The sequence below is a fragment of the Tupaia chinensis genome, unplaced genomic scaffold, assembly GCF_000334495.1.
Source record: "Tupaia chinensis unplaced genomic scaffold, TupChi_1.0 Scaffold143584_1, whole genome shotgun sequence".
Classification (NCBI taxonomy): Eukaryota; Metazoa; Chordata; class Mammalia; order Scandentia; family Tupaiidae; genus Tupaia; species Tupaia belangeri.
The window spans coordinates 8,277,066-8,294,516 of NW_006203430.1; the positions used below are offsets into that span (position 1 = coordinate 8,277,066).

Here is a 17,451-nt window from a genome sequence, read left to right on the forward strand (position 1 = left end):
GAACCGCGGTTGACTACATGGGAGTCCAGCGACATAGCCATTACGCTAACTGCTGGTTCCCAACAAATACATATTTTATACTCCAACTACTCACATATTTTATGATTCAAATAATTACAACATTCTGGAATAGGCAGGGCTATAGAGATAATAAAAAGATCGTGCAAAAAGATGAATGTCACAGAGGGTGAGGAAAGAGGCAGGAATGGGTGCACAGGGCACTTTTAGGGTGGCAAAAACTATTACGTATCATACTAGAATGGCCCATACATGGCATTACACATTTGTCCAAACCCACAGAACTGTAAGAAACAGAGTAAACCCTGAAGGAAACTGTGGACTTAGCTAATACTATATCAATAGTGATTTCATCAATTGCATTTATTTTTTAATTTGACCAGAGAGAGACAGACGTTGAGAGTGAGAGAGAGAGGAAGCAAGAAAGCAAGCCACCAGATTCAAGATTTGAACCCTGGTCGGCCATGTGGGAGGGTCCAGAGCCTTCATCACCCTCCTGCTGGTGCCAGGATGGAGCCATTGTTAAACCCTGAAACCTAGAAAAGGTTAAATTGTGCCCCCTAGTGAATTCCTAAGTAATTTCATTAATCATTCATTTCTAGAGCAGTCTAAATGTCATGTGTACCACTTTTTTAAAAAATCCATTTTAAAACCAGTAGATGGCGTAATGGCTATGTTGCCGGACTCACATGCAGTCAACTGCAGATAAGAGTCCTAGACCTGGTAGGTTAAACTCACACTACGTGTGTGTGCGTGCATGTCTGTAGTGCTTAATGGACTCTTAGTGTTCTGGCCCCTGATGCACTTGATGTCTTCACTTTAATTTCTATTACACAATCCATCTCTTTCAACCAATTCTGCTTTGAGAGTTTTCTAATACTGAGTTCTCTCAAGATCCCGAGAGGAGAATGGAGGAGAAGAGATTGTGGTGTGGCCATCCCCTCTGGGGGGGTGATTTCTCGCTTTCTGTCTCTCTGCCTCTCTCTGGCTTTCTGGCAAGCACATGCGCCCTATAGCAAAAAACTCTCCAAAAAAAAAAAATCCATTTTTTCAAAATTACTAGATAGATACACTCATTTACATGAAATGTTTTATATCTTTATCTCCTTTTATAGGATCTAAGTTCCAGAAGGCAAGCCATGGTGGTCTGTAAAAACATGGGTCCAGAATCCACAAGGTACTCCTTTCACTCCGTTCTTTCTCACCTTGGCGGGCCTTATCTCACTGCAATAAGAACGGAGGTTCTGCCATCAGAAAGGCCTGAGCTCTAACCCTTCCTTAGCTGACAGTAGGCTCTACATTGAGTTCTCCTTCCCCCTTCCTCTTTGCCCTATCTCGCTAAGACCCAGCTGCTGGCCTGGCTGGGCTTCCTGAACGTCTTGTGACCATTACCGTCACCTCATAGAACACCACTCCCTACTGACCCAGACTTCGCAATCTTCCTTACTGTGCTCTATTAATTTCTTTTTCTTTCTTTCTTTCTTTTTTTTTTTTTTTTGAGAGGTTTTTGTTATAGGGTGCGTGCGCTCACCAGACAGAGAGAGACAGAGAGATAGAAAGCGAGAAATCACCTCCCAGGGGGGATGGCCATGCCGCAATCCCTTCTCCTCCATTCTCCTCTCGGGATCTTGGGCACGCACGCACACGCGCCGGGCGTGAGTTTTAAGCCACCGGGTCCAGGACGCGAACCGCAGTCAACTACGTGGGAGTCCAGTGACATAGCCATTATGCTAACTGCTGGGTCCCTTTATTTATTTTTCTCATAGAACTTCTAATATTCTATATATTATACTTATTTATTATGTTTACTATTTATGTTATCACAAGGGTAAAGAGCCCCCCCCCTACACACACACACACACTTCATTTTGTTCACAGATACATTCTGGGTGCCAAAAACAAAGGCTAGTTGCCTGGCACATAGGAGCCACTCAATAAACATTTGATAAATGAATACTTACTTAGATAAAACTATTCTCTTCCTCCCTTTAAACCTAAACCGAAATTGTTATTGACCAGTTTCTTTATATTTTTCTGGAATCATTTTCTCTCCTATACCTTCAACTGTCCTCTTTACCAGTTTCTTTCCTTCAGTATACAGAAATGCCATCCAGAAAATAGGTCTTCCTGTGATATCTGCCCAGTTTCTCCTCTTCCCTTTACCAGCAATGTTCTTAAAACAATAGCCTCCTCTTTGACCTTTACACTCCCTCCCATCACACTACTCATTAAACCACCAGCAAGTTCTAACTGTACTTTCATGTCTCTCATTCTCAGTTACACAAAAGTATATGAATTGCGGGACAAACAGATGATGCAATGTCGCTGGACTCCCATGTAGTTGACCACAGTTCAAGTCCTGGACCTGGTGACCCAAAGCTCATACTGGGCGTGTGTGTGTGTTTGTGCCCAAGATCCTGAGAGGAAAATGGAGGAGAAGGGATTGTGGCATGGCCATCCCCCAGGGGGTGATTTCTTGCTTTCTGGGGAGTGCTCACACCCTATAGCAAAAATGTCTTTTCTAAAAAATAAAGTATACTACTTGCTTTCTATTTGTTCAAACTCATTAATGTTTTTCTGTAACTCTTCTTCTCTTCTGGTCTTTTTATCATGGGGGTTCCTTCTTAGTCTCATGTACAGGATTATTTTTCTCTTAAATCTAAATGCAGATGGATCTCTTCTTAGTCTACACACTTTACCTGGGCAATGACCTTTACATCCATTAAGTGATGAACACCTAATTTACATTTCCTATTCAGATCTCTTTCTGACTCCAAATGTCCATAGATGACACTAGAATAGGACTTAGCCATCTGGATTTCTCCACATGTGTCTTGGAAGCAAAGAGCCCATATGGTGCCCATTAACCCTCTTCTTCCCGCTCCCCAAATAAGTGTCTCCCTTGGAGCTCAAGTTGCCCAAGACAAAATGCTACATGAAAGCCAGCCAAAAATCCTTATCTAATATTATATTGAGTCTCATTATCTAATATTATATTGTATCTAATATTATATTGAGTCTTTTGTATCTAATATTATATTGAGTCTCATTAAATCAGTACCATGGAGAAGCAAACTGGAGAAGTTGTGCAGGGATGAAGAGAAATAGTCAAGGAGATGAGAATGACAAGAAAATTTGACAAATACAGAGATTCAAAAGAGATATTAGGTTTCCTAAAATTAAATTAGAAAAATGTAAAGAAAAGCAATAATAATGAAAATACACCTGAGACTGCAAAACCAACCAGTTCAATATGTCTTAGGCAAAATAAAATTCCTTGCACGGGCTTGTTTAAATTATAAGAAAAAACATCCTATTAGGATAATAGAAAAAAACAGCTTGCCTTCAGAGACATAACCATGCAGGTCTCAGGCTGTTCTGCTTTATTATGAACAGAAAACAATAGAGCAATCACTGAATAATCTGAACAGAAAAAGCTGAGAGTTGCAAGAAAACTTGACATTCATGTGAAAGAGAAACACATTCTCAAATATGTAAAAGTTCCCAAACACTGCAAACCTGCTTTCTCTAAGCTTTGTGTTCCCTCACATAGGAGATCCTAATCTCCAAGGTGATGGTATTAGGATGTGGGACTCTGGAGAAGTGGGTAGGTCACAAGGGCAGAATGGGATTAGTGCTCTTAAAGAAACTCCAGAGAGGGACCAGCAGTTAGCTGTGTCGCTGGACTCCCACGTAGTTGACTGCGGTTCTTGTCCTGGACCCAGTGGCTTAAAACTCACACCGGGTGCATGTGTGTGCTCACGATTCCAAGAGGAGAATGGAGAAGGGATTGCGGCGTGGCCATCCCCCTGGGGGGTGATTTCTCGCCTTCTGTCTCTCTGTCTCTCTGTCTGGCAAGCGCACGCGCCCCATAGCAAAAACCTCTCCAAAAAAAGAAAAAGAAACTCCAGAGAGTCCCTTGGCCCTTCACCATGTGAGGTAACAGTGAAAAGATACGGTTATCTATGGAGTAGGCAGGTTCTCACCAGATGCCTAATGTGTCAACAACTTGATCTTGGACTCCTATCTCCAGAACTGTGGAGAAATAAACTTCCATTGTTTATAAGCTACCCAGTCGATAGTATTTTGTTACAATATCCTGAATGGAATAAGGCACCACATATCCTTCCCGGGAAAATTATTTCCACTAATGAAGAAAGAAATTAAACCAAGAATTTGGAAACATGAAAACTAGGACATAAAAAGTCTGATAATAAGCATATGAGGTCGAAAACTGCAATTCCCTTTCTTTCTTTCAAGAGAACTTTTTGCTAAAGGGTATGGCTTCATTGCCAGAGAGATAGAGAGACACAGAGAGACAGAGTGAGAAATCGCCCAGAGAGACAGAGTGAGAAATCGCCCCTCAAGAGGGGATGGCCATGCTGCAATCCCTTCTCCTCCAGTCTCCTCTCAGGATCTTGGGCATGCATGCACACACGCCCGGTATGAGTTTTAAGTTGCCTTCTGGGACTTGAACTGGGGTCGACTACGTGGGAGTACAGTAACGTAATCATTATGGCATCTGCTGCTCCCACACTTCTTTCTTATTGTCAAAGGTAAAGGAAAACATTTCCCGTCACTCCATCTCTTAAAACCAAATCCCACCACTGCTTTGATAGTAGTAGCAGGGAGATACTTCACTATGAAATACTTTTTGAGCATCTCCTAGGTGCCTAACATTACTCCAGGAAATTTAACTCCTAGTTTTCTCAACATAATTATAACTCCTTTAGGGGTATGAACCAGAGTATCTTCTTCTACAACTTCAGTGTACCTAGAACTTATCAACATAAAGCAGTCTGAAAGAAATGCAGTTTAGAGCAGTCTGTGGAATTCAAGTGCATTTCAATTTTTAAAGTTTGAGTAAACATGAGCCTGAGATTTTGGTTATATCCCTCACTCATCAGGATTATTGCTCAAAAAGTATGTTTTAGTTTATAGTAACCAAACTGTGATATGCTACAAAAGATTACACATTTGTAATATGGCCTCCACCCTTTCTTCATCCCTATAGTCTAAGAATAAGGTATAGCCAATCAGTTGCTTGCATTATTTTGCAGGACCAATGTATACTCTTGATAAACAACTCGTAACTTGTCCTCTTCTAGCCCTTCTCTCTCTCTCTCTTTTTTCTTTTAGGTTTTTACCATAGGGCATGTGCACTTGACAGGGAGAGAGAGAGAGAATGTGAGAATGTGAGAAATCAAACACCCCCCCACCCCCCAGGAAGGATAGTCATACGGCAATCCTTTCTCCTCCAGTCACCTCTCAGGATTTTAGGCACACAAACACACGTGCACTGTGCATGATTTTCAAGCTGCCAGGTCCAGGACTCAAAACACAGTGGGCCATGTGGGAGTCTAGAGCCTTAACCAACAATCACCAGCCTTATGCTGGTCCCATACCCTCCTCTTTTTTATATAAACCGATTTTCTTGACTGTCATTCAAATAAGTACATCTTTGGGGAACCAGAGTCTGTTCATCCTGGTGAATGACTATATCCTAAACTCTTACTCAAATAAACCACTTTTATTTCATTTATTATGCTTCAGCTTTCTTTTTAGGTTAACAATTACAAGACAACTTAACAACGGAGCTTTTGTTTGACCAACAGTGAATGGTTGGGCATTACACAAAATTGTAACCCTTCTGGCAGCTAGAACAAATTAGCATAACACACAGTCACTGCATTTAGGTAGTTTACAATCCAGTCATGAAAATGAAATGATATATTCCAAGATATGAGACAAATGTCAAATACAAGCTCCAAGTTTATAAACAGGGGCCAAATGGTGACACAGCTGTAAAACATGATGCTTGGGAGGCTGACCCACATGGGACAGTTCCAGGTTCATGTCCAGAGACCTCCCTGAATATGCCAAGCACATACATGTCCATGATCTGAGGCTGGCTGGGCTGAAGGAAGACCCTGCTGGGGATGCTGTCTCTCTGTATGTCTCTGTCTCTCTTGCTCATGTTAGAAATAAATGTTTAAAAGATTTAAAAATTTACAAAAGTACTAGATATCGGGGCCAGGGGGGCAGAGGGGGGTGGGTGGTTGAGAAAAGGCTAATCTTGAGCAGCTATGGCCAGGTAAAGACTGCTCTGGAGATGTTTGAAACAAAGACTTAAGTACAATGGAGAAAAAAGATGGAAGGTCATTCTTGGTTAAGGTAGAAATGATGAGTAGAAAGGGAGCAATGTCAGTATGTAAAAGGGTCTTTTCAGGGTCATGAGAAATGAAGCTGGAATGCTAGACTGGAATTGTAATGTACTTCTGGGAACTGTAAAGGACCTATGAATTCCTACGGAAGATTTTGAGCAGGGGAGTAATGTGGTAACAGTAGTATTTTACTTAGGAAACGTAACAGGCAGCAAGAAAGATGTGGACTTAGTGGCTTCTGAAACTGGTTTTACCTTGTTGAGAAATTTGCCCAAAAGAATTACCTGCCTGTTTGGTCTTATCTGACCTTTGATTTTGTACACAAGAACTAGCAGACGACTAAGCTGCATGAGCTTAATTTAGACCCTGGATTACCACCTTCTGTACTACATGTAATTTTATAGCCTTCACCATGGATGCTTATGCAGACATCATGAAAGACTCACCAAGAACATGATCCTGAATAGCTGGATAAGAAATAGTTTATCACCTTAAAAACAACAAAAATGCAACCAACTCACTTGATTGAATCATTTTCTTACAGACATTTAGACTGTTTGCAGTTTTAATGCACTGTAAACAGCATCCTCATACAAAAAAAGTTCGTTCACATTTTTAAGTTTTCAAGAGATTCCTAGAAGTATAACTACTTACTGAATATAAATATTTTAAGGTATTTAATATAACAATTATTTAGCAATAATTCTGGTTGAAAAGATGTAACCTCAGGGAAGTTGAGACACAGGACTATAGCAAACATATTTGCAGCTGTTGTGTACATACTCACCTATATTCACTCAAAAGCTAGCATACTTTCCTGGCATGACAAAACGGGCAGTCACTTTGATTATGTGGTAACAATACGTGGCTACAGCACCTCCATATAGTTATTCACATTACAACATTTTCCATATTTCCTGTCACTTTCTTACTCAGTATCCCCCTACCCTGGAAGAAATAAATAATCTTAAAAAACAAATTGTTTAGGGGACCAGCAGTTAGCGTAATGGCTATGTTGCTGGACTCCCACGTAGTCGACCGCGGTTCGCGACCGGACCCAGTGGCTTAAAACTCACGCCGGGCGTGTGTGCATGTGTGCCCAAGATCCCAAGAGGAAAATGGAGGAGAAGGGATTGCGGCGTGGACATCCCCCCTGGGGGGTGATTTCTCGCTTTCTGTCTCTCTGTCTGTCTCTGTCTGGCGAGCGCATGCACCCTATAGCGAAAAAAACCTCTCAAAAAAAAAAAAAAACAAATTGTTTAATAGCCTCAAGAAAAAGACTTTGGTGGAATGTGCAGTTGAGACATTCTCTAAACTAAAAGTGGTGTTTTGCAGGGCTGAAAGCTGTTAATGATACTCTTGCTTTATAATTTACTCTAACAATTATTTTGCAAAAAAAAAGTAAATGACCTGAATGAACCATAAATGGAAACTCCATAATTTCTTGCAAGTACCTTGGCTTCCCCACCTTGTGCCCTCCCCTCCCTCAGTGATCTTGTTGCACAGCGCATTTCAGCCACCCTTCTGCCAGAGCTCCTGTCTTTACCTGACAAGTATCAACCACTGCACCTTCCTCAGGATCTCTTCCTTCATTAAGACCACTGCCTACATTTTCATCTCATTTCTGGGACCTGAATGCCAGCCTTTCTCACACCATTTCACCATCTCATACCTCTCCATGACCTCACTTTCTTCCTCACCCAGCTTAGATTTAATGGAAGTATTAGTCTGCTTGGGCTGCTAATAACAAAATGCTGTAGGGGCTAGATGGTCCCATAGTAATGCAATGCTCTGCATGGCTGACCCACATGGGAGGGTTCTGGGTTTGTGTTCAGAGACTTTCTTGAGTAGACCAGGCATGCATGTACCCATGATCCAGGGCGGGCTGAGGCTGGGGGTAGACCACAGCATCAAGATCTTCTTAGGAGTGCTATCTCTCTCTTATTCATGGAAGAAACAAATAAATAAATGAACTTAAAAAAAAAAAAAAAGCCATAGGTTGGGAAGCTTCAACAAAATATTTACTTCTCATAGTTCCGGAGGCTGGAAGTCCAAGACCAAGAAGTCAAAAAAATTGGTTCCTGGCTTGTATGACACCTTCTGACTGTTCTTCACATAACAGAGAAAAGAACCTCTGGTGTCTCTTCTTATAAAGACACTAATCTACTTATGGGAGCTTTTCTCTCATCTCAGCTAAACCTAATTACTTCTTAAAGGCCCCATTTCCTAAAACCATCACAATGGAGGTGAGGGCTTCAACATATGAGTTTGGGGAAACACACTCAGTCTATAACAATCATCTAATTTCATATTCCCTGTACACCTCCCAACTCCTTGCTGCTCTCTGTGTGTATCATACTATTTGGCTAAGCCCTACTTTGGTCAAATCCAGTCTGTCCTCTGCAATCTGTGTGGAGGCTGCATTAAGAACATAAGCCATGCTGACTAACCACACCTCAAATTCGTACCTACTACTCACCTACTCCGTCCACTGCCCACTCTATTTCACACCTTATGTCTTCAGAGCTCCAACACCTTCCTATTCTTACATCAACTGATACCTTCCTTCCTTTCTGAGAAAAACAGAAGCACCCAGAATTTCTACAAGTTCGCACAACCGTATCTCGCCAACCTGCTTGCATCTGTGTCCCTTCACTTTGCCCTCCTTCCTACTGTTATGAATGAACTACAGGTGCCCCAAGACTAACCTGTACTTGTAAAATAAGTGCATTCTACTACTTTCCTACTTCAGAGACAGTATAAAATATTTAGCATAACATATATAACCCTTTCCAACTACCACAAACTCTCTACTTCTCAGGCACACAGGCTCTAACAAGCAGTTTCGAATTTCCTAAGCTTCATACTTCTGCCCCTAATCTGGAAGACTCTCCTGTACTCCAGGATTCCATTTGACCTAACTCACTCCTAGAGGTCTTAGTAAAAATGCAGTGTTGTCTTGGAGGCCTTTCCTGAACTCCCTATTATTCAGTGCTGACATGGTATTCCTCCTCTATGCACTGTTAGAGACTCTTGGACACATCTGCCACAGTAGTTACCACATTGCATCTGTACTAATTTCTATTTCTTCCACTAGTCTGCAGGACCCTAGAGATTAATAGCATTTCTGGGACCAGCAGCTAGCATAATGGCTATGTCGCTGGACTCCCATGTAGTCAACCGTGGTTCGAGTCCCTGACCCGGAGGCTTAAACTCACGCCAGGCACGTGTGTGTGCGTGCCCTAGATTCCAAGAGGAGAATGGAGGGACTGTGAAGTGGCCATCCCCCTTGGGGGTGATTTCTCAATTTCTGTCTCTCTGTCTCTCTCTGTCTTTCTGGCGAGCGCACGCACCCTATAGCAAAAAACCTCTCAAGAAAAGAGGATAGCATAGCATTTCTGATTTCTGTATTCTCCATGCATTTTTCAACATGAATGAATGACAATCTAAAGCAAGGGTTCTCAAATCTGTTTCAAATTCAAAATGACCAGGAAACTTTCTTAAAATAGATTACCCTGGGACCAGCCAGGTGGTATGATGGTTAAGGCTGTTGATCCTACGTGGCTTACTGCATGGTTCAATCCCTGGGCCTGGTGGCTTGAAAAGCATGCAGGTGAGTGTGTGTGTGCCCAAAATCCCAAGAGGAGAAGGGACTATGGCATGGTCATCTTCCCTGGGGTATGCTTTCTCACTTTTCTCTTTCTATGAAAGTCCTTCTTTCTGGAGTTAAAACGTTTAAGACTCTTCTTCAGAAAAAGACAAATACAGACAGAATATGACCCAAACATATGTAATCATGAAGGATACTAAGGGTGAACATTCATGGAGTTAAACTTGGTTGTGCTGAGAAGTTATTATGACAGTGTTATGGCTCACGTTGCATGACTCAAAAATGCCCTAACACTGCTTTTGTCCAGACAGCCTACCTCCAAGAGTTACACTGTCAACACACGACAATAGTCTGTAAGAGCTAGTATTTCCTAATTCCATAGAACATGCCAGGGTCAATACACAGCTGCAGTAAACTAAGTCAGAGAATTCTCAGATCTTCCTAGTCCCTAATGCACTATCTCATTCCCAACTTAACAACCAATTACACGTCCTATATCACTGAGTGGAGCAAAAGCCACTCTTGTCAGAGCCAAAAGAAAAGAAACTCAATGAAGGTTAATCCTCCTCAAAGCTTAGACATAGCTCTGAGACTCCATTCAGTAGAAAACAAATAAGGAGCCTGACTAACAAGGCCAGCACTCTTCGCCCACTGTGGGTGGTCTAAAAGAACAGGAGGCCTTGATGGAGGTTTTCTTCTATTAAAACTTGAAACTAGAAATAGAGCAAATAAAAATTAGACTTGCCTTTATTTTGGTGAGATAAAAAGTAATATGTCATAGATTTACTTTAAAATAAGCACAGTGATAAGTGTGGCATAATGCCTTTTGGCAAACATACCCCAGGCGAACCCCAGTTGGCTGCATCCTTGTGGAATCCTCTCCTACTGAGTTCTGCTACTGGAAACTGCCTCTTATTTCTAACCACCAAACAGGAAAAGATGTAAAAGACCCCATTTTGGCAGACTGGAGAGAGAGAGAGGCGCTCCTGCTGGCCACGAGGAAGCAAATTGCCAATGGACAGAGTCACAGAGCAGGGACGAGCCTCAAGGATCCCAGGGTGGCTTCCAGTCAGCAACCAGGAAGGGACACCCTTGTTCGCATACGCACTAAAGATCATTCCTGACAAAATCCTGCATGACTTTGCAAGTAGATTCAGCCTAACTGAGCTTCCAGACTAGAACACGGGCTGCCGTACCTTGAGACGCTAGGCAGAGAATCTGCAAAGAAATGCCCATACTCCTGGCCCAGGAAAATCATGAGATATAAATGTGTACTGTTTTAAGCTGCAAAATGTAATGTAATTTGTTACACAGCAATAGAAAACACAAGCCTACTCTCCTATAAGAAACCTACTTAATCATTTCATGAGCAAGGGTAATTTTTATCTTCTCAAAGGCTGTGTAATGAGGACTGAAAAAATAACAGGCCACGTAGACGCTGTGGAGAACTGCATAGAAGAAGCAACTTCAGGTTTACTCAGTTATTTACATTAGGATTACAGAACATTAAGACTTGGAAGGAAATTTATAGACTTCTTAAGTGCTATCCTTTCTGTTTACATGTGTGGAATGTAAGGATACAAAATATCAATATTTCATAACTGTTTCTGGTCACATAGCTAACTACTGGCAAAAAGGGGAAAGGAACTCAGCGAAAGAACTATTCACCTATTGGGTTGTCAAAAAAGTCATGATGCATTTTTGTATAGAAAAATATGTCCCGACTTTTCTAACGACACAATAGTACACTTCCGACATTATCAGAATTGCTTCATGTATAAAGTGTGTGTAAAGTGTGCCATTTCCTTAGTAACAGAGGCTTGAGAGGCAGAATATAAATTTCATGTCCATCCTACCATAAAAATCGATTTCAATACGTATTTATTGTTACTAATTAACTAAAACACACCCAACAGTGTAGGAATTTACTTGATAAAGAATACAAGGTCTACATATGTCAAACCAAAAAAGTATGAAAGAGAAATTATACACTTATTTTAAACCAAGTGAATTCCAATAGAATGTTTCACACTTTGGCTTTAGACAAAAATACAGGTAACCTCCTGTGCAGGTTAACTAGCTTGGTCAGTGTTTACTGTGTAAGATATATTTCAGAAAATGTAATTTGGTCATCAAAGTACCAGAAGCCATGTTGTAAAAAACAGCTCTTATATTATGGATCCAATCTTAAAACTTATCTTTAAAAAAACAAAACAAAACAAAAAAAACCTTATGTTTAGAACTGGACATTGTTCTCCTTTATTTTATAAAGTATTATACACACACATACATATATGTAGAGTGTGTGTGTGTGTGTATTATACTCTTAGCACTATGTCTGACAGGCATCTGACAAGTACTTTGTCATAAATGACCATTTATCTAATTCCTCTAATTTTCTAAAAGTGGCCACCAGGGGCCAGCAGGTGGCATGGTAGTTAAGACGCTGGATTCCCACATGGCTTGAATTCTGGATTGAATTCTGGACCTGGTGGCTTACTTTCTCTCTTTCTCTCTGTCTCTCTGTCTCTCTCCTCTCTCTGGTGAGTGCATGTGCCCTATAACAAAATTAAGTAATAATAAGTAAATAAAATTAAATATTTTTTAAGTGACCACTGATTACCATATAGTTTACTTAGGAGCTCAAGCTACAACAAAAATTTCAATATTTTAAATGGCAAGAAAGAGTAACTGTAACCTACATTTAAAAAAACAAGGACGCTATATAAAATATCACATATTTCATTCAATTTATCCAGCCCAAGAAGCTATAAAGGCAATATACAAGAACGTAAAATGGGGAATCCTGGGGCCAATGGTGGCACAGCAGTAAAAGGTGACCCTGAGAGGCTTACCCTGGCAAGGGTACAGGCTTCCACGTAGAGAGCTCCCCAAGCATGCGGGGCATGCCTGTGCTCATGATCCAGGGTTGGCTAAGGGTGGACCATGGCATCAAAACACTGTTGGGAGTGCTATCTTTCTCTCACTTACAGAAGACATCAATAAACTTAAAAAGGGGGGGCATCCCTAATTTATAAGGTTGACTTCAATACAACCTTTGCTCCTAAGTGAAATTTTCTATTAGGACTCATTGTGAAGCTGGCATTCATAGGATCAGAACCACCTACCTCCAGCTGTTCCAGTAGGATCCCACTGATCCCTCTGCTCTGACCTCTATTCTTCAGTTACTAACACACACACTTAAAGCACAGTTATGCACTCACCCACAGAAGTCACATGCATAGTTACCATTGCTTATTTCCAGAAGAAATAAACTCTGAACCTGAGAGCATATAAAACACTGAGACTTTTTACGAATTCAAATTACTACTCTGGTTTACATAAATTCATGAAAATTACTTGTTTTTCAGCTGTATCAAGATAAAAAATTCTAGTCATATTCAAAGATATGGACTAATGACTTCGCATGACATTACAGTAGCAGTTTTAGTTATGGCAAAAGAAGCAAAACATTGATAGGTTCAGTGCTAAGCACTATATATGCATCATCTCATTTATTCCATGCACTGACCCCATGAGGATATTAAAACAAGGAAACGTTTGGTCACTTACCCAGAACCACATGGCTAACAAGTAGAACCAAGCTCTGAACATATGCTGCCTGTGCTTTTTTGGTTTGTTTTTATACCAGAGTGTATAAAAACACTCTGGGCACACACTCGTGTGCACATATGAGAGAAATAATGAGTACATACACGAGTAAGAGTACCCCAAATGGGGCCTGGTCACGCTGCCATCACTTTTCCTTCAACTGTCTATCCTGTTAGGACCCTGGGCACACATATGTACCCATTGTTTTTTTTCAAGACGCCAGGAACAGGGCTCGAATCCTGATCAGACACACGGGACATGGTTCCTCTGCACAGCACTTAACTACTGTGCCGTGGTGCCAGCCCTACCTGAGTTTTTAACCACTAAAAAACACCAGCCATTTTCCTAGTCATATTTTATGATAACTTGATGGCCCATGGTTAAAGGTTTGGCTTCTAACCTGATAGAAGGCCAAAAGTTGTTTCTCAATACAAGAGCCAGTTATCTGCAGAGGATGGAAGGCCTTCTTTCATAATCCCACAGATCTATGCTTTGATTCACCTATGGGGCCTGTCAAAGGCTCCAAACAACCACTCATCTGTCACTGACTCCCCAAGTTCCCTGGGATCTGCTGGATCATGTGACCAGAGTGGCAGAGCAGCTTGCACAGCCTGATGCAGACCGTGGTCTCACTCAAAACTAACAGCTTTTGGGGTCATTCAGTAAACAGGCTGGAGTAGCACACCCAAATGAGGAATCTGTCATCACCAAAATCAAAGAGGCCCACTAGACCTTGATTCTCTGTTTAGGTTGTAGAAGAGGGTATACTTGTCCGATACCACTGAACCCCTAGAAATTTTACTGAAGTGGAGGTTTTGTTGGATTTCCCACCTTTGACATGCAAATGTCTTATCAATAAGTCTAGAGGAGTTGTTATTTCTCACTCACTGTGTCCAATAAGCATAACGTCATTAGGGCCAATGGGATGTCTTGTGAAGGGGAAAAATGAAAAAGGTCTGTATTAATTTGCTAGGGCTGCCATAACAATACTATGAACTGAGGACTGTAAAATAACAGAAATTATCTCCAATTCTGGTGGAGGAGACCAGCAGGAAGTGTAGTAGTTATGTTGCTGGACTCCCACATGGCTGACCATGGTTCAAGTCCCAGACCCAGCATCTTGAAACTCATGCTGGGTGCATGTATGCACGCCCAAAATCCCAAAGAGAATGGATTGCGGCATGGCCATCCCCTCTGGGGTGGGGGGTGATTTCTTGCTTTCTGTCTGTCTCTCTGGTGATCACATGCACCCTATAGCAAAAATCTCTCTAAAAAAATTAATCAATAAATAAGTCCAAGATGAAGGAGTCATCAGCAGGTTGGTTTCTTCTAAGGGCTGTGATCTTACTCAATTGTTGGGAAAATCTTTAAAAAAGACTATTTTACTTGCTCCAAAAAGACAGTAACAGTATGTTCACTCCAATGAATGGAAAAGAGAAATCAGTCCTTCCTCCAAGACTATTTGGAGGAACAAACTTTTCACAAACCACCTCTTTCCTGCCTCCATAGAATACCATCATGTTTAGGAAGCTATAACGTATTAATATATACATTTTAAAATAATTTTTGTGTTTCAAAAAATGATCTCTATCTCTACAACAGAAATCATGCCTTAAAGTTACACCTTTGAGAAGTGTTCTCTCACTTTCTTAATTGTGGTTTGAATTACATCCCACATGTCATTAAAGGAAAAAAAGAAACTTGTGTTCATTTATTCAATAAGCACCTACTACGTGCCAGGCAGTTTAAGGCATGTGGGTTAAATAACTAAACAAAACAATGATGCCTATCTTAATGGAGCTCACATTCTAGCATGATGCTATATTTAGCTGTTTTCTCTCTGAACATAATAACCCAAGCATAGAAGACTATCAAAAAATTTTCTGAAAAATCAGTCAGGCAACTTCCAATCCTCAGAATGACCTTCTAGCAGGCACTATTTCATTATGAGCACAGATTCTGGTCCCTGCAGCTGGACTGCCTGACTACAAATTCTGATTCTACTATTTACCAGTTACTCGGCATTAATTGTGTTACTTAACCCTCTTCTGTAAAACAAAAATAATCACAATGACTCCACTGGATAACAAGAATTAAAAGAGTACAAATGTGTAAAGCACTCCATTTGGCATAGAAGATACTAAAGTATTAGTTTTTACTATTATTTTAATTCAACTTCCAGATAACCAGAGATTACTCAGGCAATAACATGGAAAAGTAAAACCAACAGTAACTTTTAACATTTCTTTATCTAGCCCATTTACTCCCGACATGACTCCTTTCAAGAGTTCTTTCTGTATTCCCAAGTGAACTTAAATGATTTTTAGTTAAGTTTTAGAAGAACTACAAAACATGACCTCTCTATAGCCCTTGCCAACATCAATTTACCATGGAGTTTGTGTAAACACATAGCTGAAGATTTTACTCTAATAAGAACACTTTTTGAAAAGTCAAAATAAGACTTATCTTCTCTACAATTACAACAGCATTTATCTCAAAAAACTTAAGCAAAAGAATCTGAATCTGCAAATGTGAGCTATGAAATTGCTTAGTTCTGGATATGTAAATACACTTTCCATCTCAGTTGTCAATATTCATGAACTGAGGTTAATTCTCATGGTAACTCACCTCATATAATAAAAAAATACTAGAATAGTCATCTGAAGTTGATGGCTAATCCTTGTTCAAAACAGGCCTCATTCTTGGCTCAAAGTTTATAAGGGTCAACAACCTCAGAAGGGCTCATGTCCACAATTCAGAAGTGATTAGATTGCAAAATATATGCTGCAAATGATTTCTTCCCCGAGAGACAAGTCTATTCAATACTTTAACTGTGACTGTAACTACTTACAATGAGAAGGCATGTTTGTAAAACACAATTTCAAAACTGTTTTTAAAGGAATGAGTTTTGGTGACGAACAACTCCGGATGGATTATAAACCTTCATGGTTTTAGACTTTTAGAGTGGGGAGATGTTAAGACACAAATAATTTATCTCAATCTACAGGCACAGTTTTGACCCTAATCTTGGGTTAAAAGCCCTGAATCATGTGCCTTTCTAGTTTCAATACAGTAGGCCCCTTTGATTTCCCAGTGGAAATTTGGAGTGATGAACAAAGTATGTTGTATCCCCCCCAGCTACCCCACACCAAAGTACAACCAACACAGAATGAACCCATAAGGGTTTTTCAAGAATAGGTATGGGCTGCCCCTTGTCCCAGAATCTGACAGATGAGAATAGCTTCCCCGGAGGGAGATAGGGCATGGCTTCTCAAATACAGTAAGGAACCTACCAATCCCTAGGAAGAAAAATGTTAAACAATTCTGGTGCTTTCAGGTCCCTCCTCAACTGGCTTGCAAAGAAGGAAAAAGGTGAAGGGTTACTGCATAGGAGACGGAAAAACAGTCCCAATAGCAGAATTTGCCAAGGCACTGCCCTCACTGAGAAAGGTGGGGGTGACCTCTTTCGGCCTGGAGCGGGGGCACCAGCGAGTGTGGGTGACCCCAGCCCAGCTGGCACATCCCATCAAGGCCTGACAAGCAGCGCGCTCGAGGGAGTTGTCAGGTTCGCCCCCTGAGTTTGATCCTAGACTCACGTCTGATTTGAAGGTGCCCTCTCCACCCTTCCCGCTGCCCCACGGAGGTCCAGGGCCCAGGCTACCTCTTAGGACGTTGGGGCCGCTGCTTCCCGCCGCACGGGCCGGACAGCTCCTCGATGCCAGGCGGTGTCACTCAGCACAGCGACCTGGCAAGCGCGGATCAGTGCCGGAACCCGCGGGGCTCAGGCGGACGCCAGCCCCCACCGCCCCGGCCCCGCCGGCCTCGCCCACTAGCAACGTGCTCACGACCGCCGATGCCCGCTCGGCGCGCCTCTCTGACGTCACCACGCGCGGTACGACGGGACTCGTAGTTCCTCTCCACCGGTGGTGCCACGTGACCCACGCGCCTCCGGACGTGACGTAACAAGCCGCTCGTGGCGCGGGGCCGCCGTTTCCGCAAACAGAATCGTGGGTGGGTGTGGTGGGGGGCGTGTGGCGTTCTGGGACA

At 41.7% G+C, this 17,451-nt stretch overlaps 1 protein-coding gene across 3 annotated transcripts in view; it reads right to left on the minus strand.

Annotated features, from left to right (window-relative positions):
• The window catches only part of MIMS1 (mitochondrial inner membrane scaffold 1), a 35,969-nt gene extending 18,692 nt beyond the window's left edge, over positions 1-17,277 (minus strand). Inside the window, exon 1 of one of the 3 annotated variants that reach the window (XM_014582387.2) lies at positions 17,066-17,277. The gene's annotated coding sequence lies outside the window, so the exon portion shown is untranslated. Of the gene's footprint in view, positions 1-10,631; positions 10,653-17,065 lie in introns of those variants that run through there. The other 2 variants (XM_006164063.3, XM_027766528.1) reach the window with 2 other exon arrangements.
• Positions 17,278-17,451: the final 174 nt, after the last annotated feature.